We start from the raw sequence: 12,734 nt of genomic DNA on the forward strand, positions 1-12,734 counted from the left end.
ACCCACCCTAGGACTCTGTTAATATTATTATTGCCCAAGAAGCTCAAAGAGTGTCCTCAACAAAGACATAAAAGGCCAAAATAATTACACACACACACACACACACACACACACCCATACACCCATAGAAAACAAGGACTCAGGTCATTTCTCCCAACTTCTCTCTCTTTCAGCAGGAAGCAGCTTGGAGACATTGATACCCATTTTGCCATAGAAATGGAATGTAGACATTGACAGTGGGGAAGTGTAACAGTGGTCCACTTAACGCTTTGAATATATCCCTTGCTTTCTCTGCCACTGCAACTGATTTTTAAAATGAACACGTTTCTTTCTTTTCCTCTCTTCCTGCTCCTCCCTAATCTCAGGGGAAACAGGATTGCCTTTCTTTCCCATTTTGGGCAGATCAATCTGTCCTTGAATATACACCCACCATAGCAATGAAGTAATCCAGACTTTGAGGATGGTACAGAAGATCTCAGAAATGACTCTCTCCCAAATTGACAAGTGAATTAGGACTACGGAGAACATGTGGAATGTAGCCTTTGAATCACTTCTTTGAAAGCTCCCTGTTCCTGCTGATGGCCAGAATCACAGCCTCTGGGACAGGAGTCCCCTGTGCTTCTCCTTTGCTAGCAAAGCAATAAAACGTTTTTCCTTTTTCTCAAATCCATGTCCTCATTACTAGATTGGCATTAGGGACAATTAGTAGATAATAACAGCAATGATGATGGTGATGATGATGACTATGACAGCTACCATATGTTGGGAACCAACAATGACCCCAGATGTTGGTAACTGCTTCATCTTCATTGTCTCAATAGCTCTCAAAGTATGTCATTGTTCCCCTTTTACAGACAAATCAACTGTGTTAATAAGATCAGGTTCTTCCCCAAAACAATAATGCCAAAGTGAAAATTCAACCCAAATCTCTCTGATTCTGAGGCTCATTCTCATACCACCATGATATATCACTTAAAAGTTTATTAGGGCATAAATAAATGTATTATTTCTGATTTAAAAAGCCATAATAATAATGAAGACCCAAACAATAATAAGAGCAATACTGCTACTGCTCAAAGTCTGCTTACTGATCTTAATTTGTTTCTACCTTGATTAACTTGTTGAAACCATTGTATAGACAAGTGAACCAAGATCTAGAAGTAGGCAATATGGTTCCAAGTCCAAACATTAAATTGTTATACTACGTCCTTGACACTTTACATTAATTTTTCTATCTAAATTTTCTTTTTGGTTCGGAGTAAGCAGAGGCTTGTTTTATTTTTTTATTATTTTTAATATCTTTATTTATTTTTATGTGGCTGAGGATCACACCCAGTGCCTCACATGTGCGAGGCAGGCAGGCACTCTACTGAGCCACAACCCCAGCCCTTGTTTTATTTAAATTTTTTTTATTTGTTCTTCTTAGTTATACATGACAGTAGAATGTGTTTTGACATATTATACAATTTTCTCTTTTTCTACTTAAGTGTTTTATGTTCTTCCCCCTGCCTTTTTGGGATGTGTACTTTTAGGTGCTACATCAGTAGCCTAGTGACAGGAAGATCAGATGAACAGTCTTGAGCACCAACTCTGTGACCCACTGATCCTCATCAAGCCTGCTTCCTCTTCTAAAAACTAGGAATAATACTATTTGCCTCTCACATTTATTGGAAATATGAACACTGGCCGTATCTGTGCTGGCCGCAGCCCAGAGGGAGCCCTGAGCAACTACATACCATACCTCACTAACAGTGAGGAGTCCTTTTCGTGTATTTCCAAGTGTGGACTTTTTCACAGGGCAACTTGTTGATGACCAAGTTGGCCATTCTTGTCCCAAACTGCAGGTCTCCTGCCAATATGTGCCTTCAGGACACCAGCTCGGGGCTGGGCAGGTAGGGCCCACCAGAAACCCATTTTGCCAGAAAGATGAAATGTAGAAATTGACAGTGGGGAAATGTAACAGTGGTCCACTTAACGCTTTGAATATATCCCTTGCTGCTCTGCCACTGTAACTTGATTGATTCGGTAGCTGAGACATGTCAGAGCAGAGGCCAGTCTCCTTGGAGTTTACTATAAAATCTGCCAAACATGCTGAGTGAGTAGGAATGACTATCTTTCCCTTTCCAAGGCTGGATTCCTTAGTCCATGGGAAGCCACCATCAAATAAGATTCCATGAAATCTAGTCAGGATGCTTGCACGGGGTGGGGTCCTTCTGAAAGTTACACATTAATTTGAGTAAATTCAGATTTATCTCCCATTGCTTGTAAAGTGATTGGAATCAGAATCACAGGGTACTTCAAAGAGACCAGACTATCTTCAGATGTTGGGAATTATTTAGCCAACAGGAAAAAAAAAACAGTATTATTAGCTAAGACTTTTCTCAAATAACAGTGCCATGGAATATATCCACAGAGCTGGATTGATGCTTGCATCTTTGTGGATAATAGTCATGCCCTGGACCAAACTCAAAGCTTAGGGAATGCATGTTGTAAGAGCAGAGATGTACATTTGTTTTGCTAGAATTCAAATGGAATGGGATTATTTCCATATAAAAACCACCGGGTTTTAAAGTGTTACCTAAAGAGAAGTTTTGCAAACAGATCTGTTTCCTTTGAAAGCAGATAGTTATTTGAGAGCCTTCTTAACCTAAAGTCTGGTAGTGTATTAGGGTGAGTGACCATCGTAGTTTGCTCAGGATTTTCAGTCCTAAAATGAGAACAGTTCCTGGTAGACAGATGAGTTGATCTTTCTGCAGTGCTTCTTCATATTTTAGTTTATAGGCCTCTCCCCCAACTCTTCTCCTTTCTCTATCAATTGACATTAATAGCCCCCAAGCTTGGCCACACCTTAGAACAATGTGGAGAATTCTGGAAGGGATTTTAAAGGTCCGATGTTCAGATGATGCATCATAGCTCCATTCCATCAGAAGTTCTAGAGGGGACCTGGGCATAAGGCCTCAGGCAACAGGGTGTAAAATCTCAGCTCTCAGTAGGGACCAAGTTAACAGTTGTTGGAACTGGGAGGGGCTGTCGTGGCCACTCCTATTTAAAGGAAAACCTGTGAACCAAAACCCTCACAATAAGGACAGTCTTGTGCTAACTGGTTTCAGGTAATTTTTTCTCAATGTTATCTCAAACCCAAGCAATAAGTATTTTGGAAAACAATTGGTATCTATAGTTTCACAATCAAATAAGGTGAAACTACAACACAAATTGAACTCAGATACAATCCCAGAGCTCTTCTCATTGACAATGGCAGTGATCTACATACAACTCTTCAGACATTTTTCTTCACCTGATCTGTGATTTGTGCTTCAAGGCACGAAGTCCAGAGAAAGTGGACAGACCAAGAAAGCAGGCAGACCAAGGTCTGAATCTTTCTTCAGCCATTGGCTCCCTATGGGAAATTCAAGTCATTTCACACCCTGAATCTCAATGCGTTGATCTACAAAATGGGAACTATGATGATGTCTTCTTCATTGAGCCACTGAGGGTTAAAAGAGAATGAACATGTCTGGTTTTGCTCAATGCCTGCCTGGTGAGCAATCAACAAGTGGTGGTGGCTTCACCCACCAAGAGGGAAATGAAGCAGGTGTATACCTGCCTGGTAAATGACTGTTCATTATGTGGGAAACAATATCAGTGAGGAAATGGCTTTGGAATAAGAGGCTTCCAAATCAACAGAATTCTCCCTAGATACCATATGAAAATTTGAGCGATAGTCCTCAGTCAGCACCTCCCTGAGCTGACAGTTTTGAGGTGGGCTTGGATCTCAGGTCACTGGGAACAAAGTTCTTCTCACCAGCAGAGACAAGGATGGAAGGATATGCTCTGGGAGGAATCAGCTCAGAGTTTAACTCTAACTGTTCCAGAGAGATAGGGAGGGAAAATAGGTGCAGCTAGGTACAGCCTAAAGCTTCTAATAACCAAGCAAGGTGCCTGGACTTGAAACACAAGTACAGCCTTAAAGACCCGAAGGGCTGATTCCTTTTGCCCAAAGGTAAAACCTACAGTCTAACTCAATGCATCCTGAGACCTCACTCACCCTCTGATTCCACACATCCCATCAGAAAGTTTCAGAGTGAGATCTTCCTACTGATTACTCTGAGTTTTACAGAATAGAAGTCTTTGGCCTGAGGCTTCTGATCTATCCATGGGACAAAAAATTGAGTTTTTATTTCCCATGTCTTTCTGTAAAAAGATAACAGTGGTTTCTCAGGCCCCAGATGCTCTCAGCTTACAGAAGAGTATGGGCACACCAGTGGCTTGTTTCCTTTTAGTCTCCTTCATTGCAGGAAAGATAGAGGGGTCAGACGTTTCAGAAGAAGGTGATACTCAGCTATTCACTGTCTACACAATTAACCCTCGCTTTTCATAGGAAAGCAGAGATTCCTATGTAGACAGGTAGCTCTCTAATCTGAATGATTATCAGAATCAAACAAGAAGCTTTACAAAGATCCAGATTTTCTGGGCTGCACCCAGATCTGCTAACTGTATATTAGGGATGTATGGGGGCTGGGAATCTCTCATTTTAGACAAGATTTTCACATTTGTGGTCAATATTGACTGATTGGATTCAATATCTACTTTCTTCTCCCTTGTCACTTCCTGTTACAAAGACTGAGAATCTAAACACTTATTTTCCCATCCTCTCTCGGAGCCAGAGAAAGCCATGGATTCAGCGCTGGCCTGTGAGACATAAATCTGCTGATATATGGAAAATCTTTGCTATCCTGACTAGAGGAGACTGGTACCTTCCTATCCCCTTCCCATTTCTGTGTGCCTTGAACACAAAGTTTATATTTAGAACTGCAGCAGCCACCTTGTGGCCATGAGGTATCAGGCATGTTGGAAAAGCCAAGAGAATCACAAAGATTCGACCATAACTAAGCCACTGACCCAACTCAAGAGATACATCTTTCCAAATCTGTGCTATGAGAAAGAAGAACCCGTTTGTTTAAATCACTATGAGGTGAGCTTCAGTCATAGCTGAACACATTTTAACAGATAAACTTGTTCTTTTTCCTTTTCTCTTTCTTCATCTTTCTGATGGGGTTGGACAGGTTAGGAGTCAGGGATAAAAGAAGCAGAGACAGAACTCAGAAAGACTTCCTCACTGGCTGTTGGTCGGGGAGGCTGGGCAGCAAGAGCTGATCTGTTGGGGGGCCTTCTGTGCACTGCTGTCTTCCCTGAGCAGGGTCTTTTGCAGACCTGGCTGGGTCCTCCTAGCTAAGGGGTGCTGCCCCATGTGGGGCCTTCCAGTCCTTTCTGTGGCTGCTTTGCATTCTATCTTTTCTTCATCTTTTTGACACTTTTTCTAAACAGAAAGTTTCTTAAGGAATATTAATGCTTTAAAATTTCAACCATGGGGGGAAAAAAAAAGCAAAGAAAGAAAGAGAATAATTGAGTAGCAGTGGAAGAAACATTAATAACCCAGCAACACTACTCCTGGGTGACTTTTTTTTCTTGAACTGTTCTTGGAGCCAGGTTGTACTGTGATGGCCCTGAGAGAAGAGCCTGATAAAATATACATCCTTTGGCCGATTTTTCCCTGTTAGACAACTGTTTGTTTGATGAGTGTGGAGTTTAGGCAAACCCAGGTTGAACCACTGGGAATGTGGATACCTGAAGGAGAGGGCACATGGGCTACTGGAAATTTTGACCAGAGGGGGATAGGGGTCCCCATGAGTCCCTAGTGAGTCATTGCAACTTTGATGGCACATTTCCTAGGCAATCCTGTCCTGCTCAAATGGGGATTGAGGGGAAAAGGCAGGGACAATTGATGCCCTTCACTATAATCCCAAGGAGAAAGAAAAAAGAAAAAAAAAAACAATTGACCAACTTTGTTCGTTGTATTCAGTTGAAAACCAGCAATAGTCATTTTCATTTTTCTCCCTATCTGATCAGCTCCTAGCATGAGGTACAAGACTCTGAGCTCAGGCTGCCTGCTGGGACTCCCTCAGTCTTCTCTCAGGCTATCAGCTGGCCTACCTGTCTTTTCCTTCTGACCCCTGTAAAATCTGGCTTTTTGTAAAGGACCATCCATTCCATTTTAGGCCCCTGTATGCTGAAATACTTTTCTCAAACAAATGAAATCAACTGTTCTCTTTCAGGATATGCTAAACGGTTCAGTCTATATCAGCTTTTGAACTTTGTGTTCAGCTATGTCTCGTATTTAGAACATGTGGGAGTCTACAGGAATCAGAAAATAATACTCCTCAGCTCTGGGCAGACGTGATTCTTGGTCTAGTCCCAGAATTCTCCCTCAAGTTCTTCAAAGCCCTTCCACTGTCAGGAGATGAGAAATGAGAGCACCTTAAAAATGGCTTTTTTGGACACACATTTTTGTTTTGTTTTGTTTTAGTCATAAACGGACACAATACCTTTATTTTATTTATTTATTTTTATGTGCTGCTGAAGATTGAACCCAGTGCCTCACATGTGTTAAGCAAATGCTGTAACACTGAGCTGCAACCCCAGCCCTGGACACACTTTTATTGCTATGTACTTTAATAACTATTTGGACAGACATGAGGGGACATGAAGAAAATCCTATATCCTGAGAAGGACACACGCAAAGTTGAATCACAAATCTGGATGCCGACTTATTCCCACTATTTGAAATTTTGCTTATCTGATTTGTCAGTTTCCCCTGAATACTAGGGTTAGTAATAGTAAGAGCTGATATTTTTGAGGTGCCCTTCACCCTTAAGCACACTGTCAAGTCCTCCAAAAGGCTGCTGACTTGCATATAGGAAAGGATGCCCGGCTTCTGTCTCCACTGCCCTGCCTGATGCTATGGTTAACCTCCATCAGATCTGAGAGGCAGCACAGGGCCTCCCCTCTAAGGTCATCATCCAATCATTCCTGAAACTTAGAGCTGCCTCGTTCCCGTTCCCAGTCCCAGAGTGCCTAGGCAAACATCTGAGACATGTCCTTTCTGCCTGGTCCTCCCACACCTTAGTCTCCTGTGTCTTAGATTCCACTGGTAAGGCTCAAGTCAGGAAACGATCTCTCAATAATGTTTACACTAGAGTGACCATGCTTTTTTCAGGTTTCATTCTTATTTTAATAGTAAGTGCACACAGCAGCTGCAGGGACCAGACACAAATGAGAGGGAGAAGTTAGCAGCAGAAGGGTGGTCAATCCAACGTCACCTCCAGAATGGGCCCCTTTTTCTCCATCAAGAGTTTAAAATACTATTTATCAGGATGCCTTCTATTTACTCACTTATTGAATGAACTCTAGAAGCAAACTGCAAAAAAAAGTAAGGAGCTGGAAGGATAGTATGCTTATCTAGCACACAAATGGCAAAGCATTCTGGGATTGGGCTGTTTTCTTATTCACAAAGTCATAATATCTCCTAGATAGTGCTTGCTGCTTTTCCTGAGGTCTCTCTCCTCTCCACCTGCAGCTCATCATTTTTTCCTCTCTCCTCCCTACCTCCACACTTATTATCTGTTTAAATGAAAAGCGTAAAGTATTCTATCATCTACCCCGTGCTGTCAAAAAATCTCGCTTTATTCTCTGAACAAGGCAAATTTCATCTGAGAAAATGGAGAAGTTGATGCAGAAGGTGTTGGAATGGTTTGCCCCATGCCCAGCAGAACCAGGCTTCACGGCCCTTACTGTCAAATCCATCACAGTGCAGTTGGGCAAGTCAGGGTGGATAGGGCCCCTGCTGCCTGCCCTGCCCAAGATGTTCCACTCTCTCCTTATCCTTAGATCCTTTGGGCCACTTTGGTCCTTTTCTTGCCTTCTTTTGCTCACCATTCAGACAAAACTGTGTTCTGGAAACAGTGCAAGCTTTGGGGCCTGAAAAACTAAGTTTGAATGGATTAATCTTATCATTAGCAACTTTAAAGCCTCAATATCTTCATCTGCAAAAAGAAAGTACTAAGAGCCCTCACACAGTCATTTTAAGGATTAAATGAGACAACAGTGAGTAGGGAACCCTGCTTGGTGCCTGGTCCACAGCAGTTGCTCACCCAGTGCAAGAGTCTTCTGAGTTGATCTCCCTCTGGCTGCCTTTACACTACCCACCTAGTTCAGCAAACAAGAACTCACAGTTTATCAACCCAAGTGCCCATCAATAGATGAATAAGTTAAGAAATTATGGTATACACACACACATACACACACACACTATGGAGTTCTACTCAGTCATAAAAAAAGAATAGAATCATGGCATTTGCCAGTAAATGGATGGAAATAGAGAACATCATGATAAGTGAAATTAGCTGAACTCAGAAACTCAAAAGTCAAAAGTTTTCTCTCACATGTGAAATCTAGAGTAAAATAAAAAGGGGGGAGGAGAGGATAGGATAACATAAAGTTAAAGGGAATATTAGTAATGGGGAGATCAAAGGGCAAAGTAAAGGGATGGGTAATGGGAGGCAATGCAAAATGAATTCTTTAAAAATCATGTTAAGTGCATATATAACTATACCACAGGAACTTCATCTTTATGCATAGGTAGAAAAAACCAATCAAATATAGATAAATGGATGAGTGAAAGGAAGTCTAGTAGAGTTCAGGAAAGAGATTGGGGGAGGTAAGGAAAGATGGGAAGGAAAAGGGAGAGGGAAAAGTGGGGGGATCATGAACAAAAATGTATGAGTTTGTTGGGATGAACCCAACTACTATGTATAACTATAAAGCTCTAATAAAATAAATAAATAAAAAGATCTCACAGTTTCTCAATCATTTTTTGCCACTTGTATTAGTATTTTTGTTCTGTATTTTTACAATATATGAGTTAAGAGGTGAGCTACCAGCAATAAAATGGGGAAATAGCTCAGAATAGAGAGAATAATTCTGGAATCCAGGTGCTTCTCCTCCTTTTCTTCTCGGGCTTTGCCACTCACCAGCTGGGTTAAGCAAGTAAGGAAGCCTCAGGCTCCTTCTCTATGGAGAGAGGAGAACAATATCTACCTGTGGGGGTGTTGTGGGGTCGTGAGGTGATAGTGTCATAGCACCTGGTAGACTTATTGACATACAGTAAATGCTGACTAAATTTCATCTGTCATTGTCATTATTATTAGTTTTGAGAAATAAAAATGATAGATGATTTAATGCTTGAAAATCAGTCCTCATTCAAACTGACCTTTATAGGAATGTCACTTTTCTTTGTATTCTGAAATGTTTCCCTGAGTGAAAGAGAGCAGAGCAAAGCCATAGCTACAAGGAAGCAATGCTAAGAATGCCCATGTGAGTGTTCTGCATGTGCATGGCATCTGACGATGCTTGGGGACCTAGCCCAATACCATATGGCTAAGGCACTCATGGTGTTTACCATGTGCCAAGCATCGTCCTACCTGCTAACACATGTTCACTCATCCTCACCACTGCTTCCTAAGGTCAGTGCTAGTATTGCCCCCATTTACAAAAGAGTAAGACTGGGCACTGAAAGGCTAAATGGCCTACCCAGGACTACAGAGTACCTGAGTCAAGGCTTGAACCCCAACAGTGTGACTCCAAGATTGACCTTCTACAGCCTAGAATAAAAAGGTATAAAATCACCAATTTTAACATTGTGTCCCACATTAAAGAACTTACATTCTAACAATTGAGATTTTAGGGTACCAGTGGTACATAAAACCAGGATTATTCATACTTCCCGAATTCCCTTTGGAATTCTATTTCTATATTTATATAATCAGGCAAGTCCCAAATAGAATATAAGTCTTTAGATCCCAGCCCACTGCAGCCAGGCCTTGGAGGAAAGGAGCAGAACAGCCCCTTCCCACCCACCAAAAGAGGGCAGCATTCTGAGATGGCCCTGTGACCCACACCCCTATGCAATCCCCTCCCTTTTGCTGAAGTTGGAACCTGTGACTAACTTCTAGCCAATAGAGAGTATGGCGAAGGGGATGGATAACCTTTCCCATGATTATATTACAAAGTAAGAGATTCTCCTGATCTTGAAGAAGTGAGCTGCCATGTTGTGAGAGGTCCTGAGAACTAGTGAGGATCCCAGATGCTTAGAGCAGCCCCCAGATGACAGCCAGCAACAAAGTGGAGACCTCAGCCCTACAGCTAAAAGGAACTGAAGTCTGCTGACTCGTGTAAACTTGGAAGGGGATCCCAAACTCCAAAAAGGCACATAGTCCACCAACACCCTGATGGCAGCCTTGTGAGACCCCGGGGGCATGATCCAGTTAAGTCATGCCTAGGCTCCTGACCCACGCAAACTGTGAGATAATACATGTGTATTGTTTGAAGCTGCTAAGTTTTTGCTAATTTGCCATGTAGCAATAGAAAACAAATATGTACTGCTTTTATCTTGCTGCAGGTGGGTAAAATTGGACTTGACAAGACTAGATAATACCAGAGGGATTAAAAAAACAAACCTTCTAACTAATCTAACTCCTTAACACAAAAGGGCGTCTTCCAGGTATTCAGTTAAAATATATGAAAGAAGAAATTTAGGCAGATTCCCTGTAGGACCATAATGACATCAACAGAGAGGGGTTTCTTCCCTTTGAGTTGATTTTTCTCCCAAATGGACATATTTTTTGTTTTGCAAGTTTGTAGACCCAAAGAGCAGAGGGCACCGCCAAAGCCTATCTCATTCGTTCTCCTGGATCCAGCAAGGGTCTTATCTAAATCAAACTTAATGAAGAGGTGTCTGCTCTTACTTAAACTTCTCCCTTGACATCCTGGTGACTTAAAACCTTCCATCTCAGGAAATTCTTTCTGTCCACTCAAAGTTCTCCTTTCTAAGCCTGCCTTCCTTTTAGCCCATTCTTGGAAGGGTTGGGACGCAGGCTGCCTGCATCGCACGCACAGTAACACTTCATATATTTGAAGGCAGATAAATCCCTCTTAATGCTTATCTTCCTGAAGTCAAAATCCCCTCACTCCCACCCTGTCTCTCCAGTCTCCCAGTGGCTCTTGCGATGGCTTCCTGCTCCCTGCGTCTTCAGCCCTTGCTAGAGTTCAGGGAAACCCAACCACATGAAGTAGCAATTCTCGACCAGCTTCAGGGAGATCAGAGATCCTCTCTTACCACAATAGAGCAGAAGCAAGCCCCCAGGAATTATACAGGGGTAAGAGATCAGGAACAAGAAACAGGAAAGTATTCAAGAACCAGGAGCTGGTGAAAATTCTTCTTAGGGAATTAAGCAGGCGCTGGCAGATGCAAGTAGGAATTATTCCAGGAAAGAAAATTTATCATGGACTTTATAGGGAGAAATAGGAGTTGAAGAAGGAGATGAGCTGATTAGTTTTGATCGGTGGTTTTCAAAGGGTGGTCCCAGGGCCATCAACAACATCTCCAATGTGTTAGCTTTCTAGGGCTACAGTAATAAACTGCGAGAAACTGGTGACTTTAAACAACAGAAACTTGTTTTCTTTCCACACTAGAGGCTAAAAGTCCAACATCAAGGGGCTAGCAAGGATGTGTTCCTCTGAAGGCACCAGGAAAGGATCTGTTCTATGACTTATTCTTTTTTGTGTGTGGTGTTGACAGAAATCATTGGCTTTCCTTAGTTTATGAATACATCACTGCAACCACCACCTCTGTTGTCACAGGGTATTTTCTCCTATGTCTGTTTTTGGGTCTCTTCTCCTATTCTCATAAGTATACCATCAAACTGGATTAAGGACCTGCCCTTCACCATGTTAGTAGATGTCGTTAAGACTTCATCTTAACTAACCACATCTACAACAATCCTGTTTTCAAATTAGTTCTCATTTTGAGGTTCAAGGAAGGATGTCAGTTTTGATTGTGCTGTTGTCAAAATGTCTATGTTTTTCCCAAATTTTCAAATTCCCAAGTTTTTAAATATTGATATTCTAACCCCCAAGGTGATGGTTCTAGGAAGTAAGGCCTTTGGGAATTGATTAGGTCATGAGGGCTCCCTGCCCTTATAAAAGAGACCTTAGAGTGATCCCTTGTCCCTTCTGCCAGTGAAGTTGTAGTGAAAAGCTAGCTGTCTACAAGGAAGCTGGCCCTCACCAGACACTGAATCTGCTTGCCTCTTGATATTGAATTCCTCAACCTCAAGTATGATGAAAAAAAAAAACTGCTGAGATCCAACATGGCGGCGGGTGCAGAGAGATCAAGTCTCTGACCTCTTCAGCTGCGCGGGCATAGGGAGTCGTAAACCGTCTAAATGCTGTTTGCTCAGGATCACTAGGCTATGCTGAGCTGACGTGGATCTGAGGCGAACAGTCTGGGCCTCTCAGAACACACACCGAGCCCGGATCGGCTGAATTCAAGCTCCCGTTCGCCTGCTTCTTGCAGACAAACTGCTGTGACTCAGCACTAAACGATCCCGCTGAAACAACTGGTCGGCCCTTCTGAACCTTCGGAGGTTAATGCCAACCGAGCCTTCATAGGCAGTGGCCACAGGATTGAAACGGGGCTTGGGAGAGCCAGTCAGGACCCACCCGTTGCATTGGTCACCCGGCAAAGGGAACGAACTGTCGCCATTTGCATGGGATACCACCATGGCAGAGAACTGACGTCACCAGAAAGCGGCGGAGGAGATAACTCCATTGAAACCAGGGGCGACAGGTGTGTAACCCCCTAGCCTTCCTTCTCCACACAGCGGGGAAACCTTAAGGGCCCCTCCCAGCTCTCCCGTAAGGGCCCCTCCCAGCTCTCCCGTGAGCACGATAGCCAGACCGAGGGAATCAGGAGTGGCGCGGGACCTGCGGTGCAGAACTCCCGGCTACCGCTCCCACCAGTGCTGACAACTGAGGTCTCTTGCACCAGCTACCGGGGG

Source organism: Marmota marmota, unplaced genomic scaffold (genome assembly GCF_001458135.2).
Source record: "Marmota marmota marmota unplaced genomic scaffold, marMar, whole genome shotgun sequence".
Classification (NCBI taxonomy): Eukaryota; Metazoa; Chordata; class Mammalia; order Rodentia; family Sciuridae; genus Marmota; species Marmota marmota.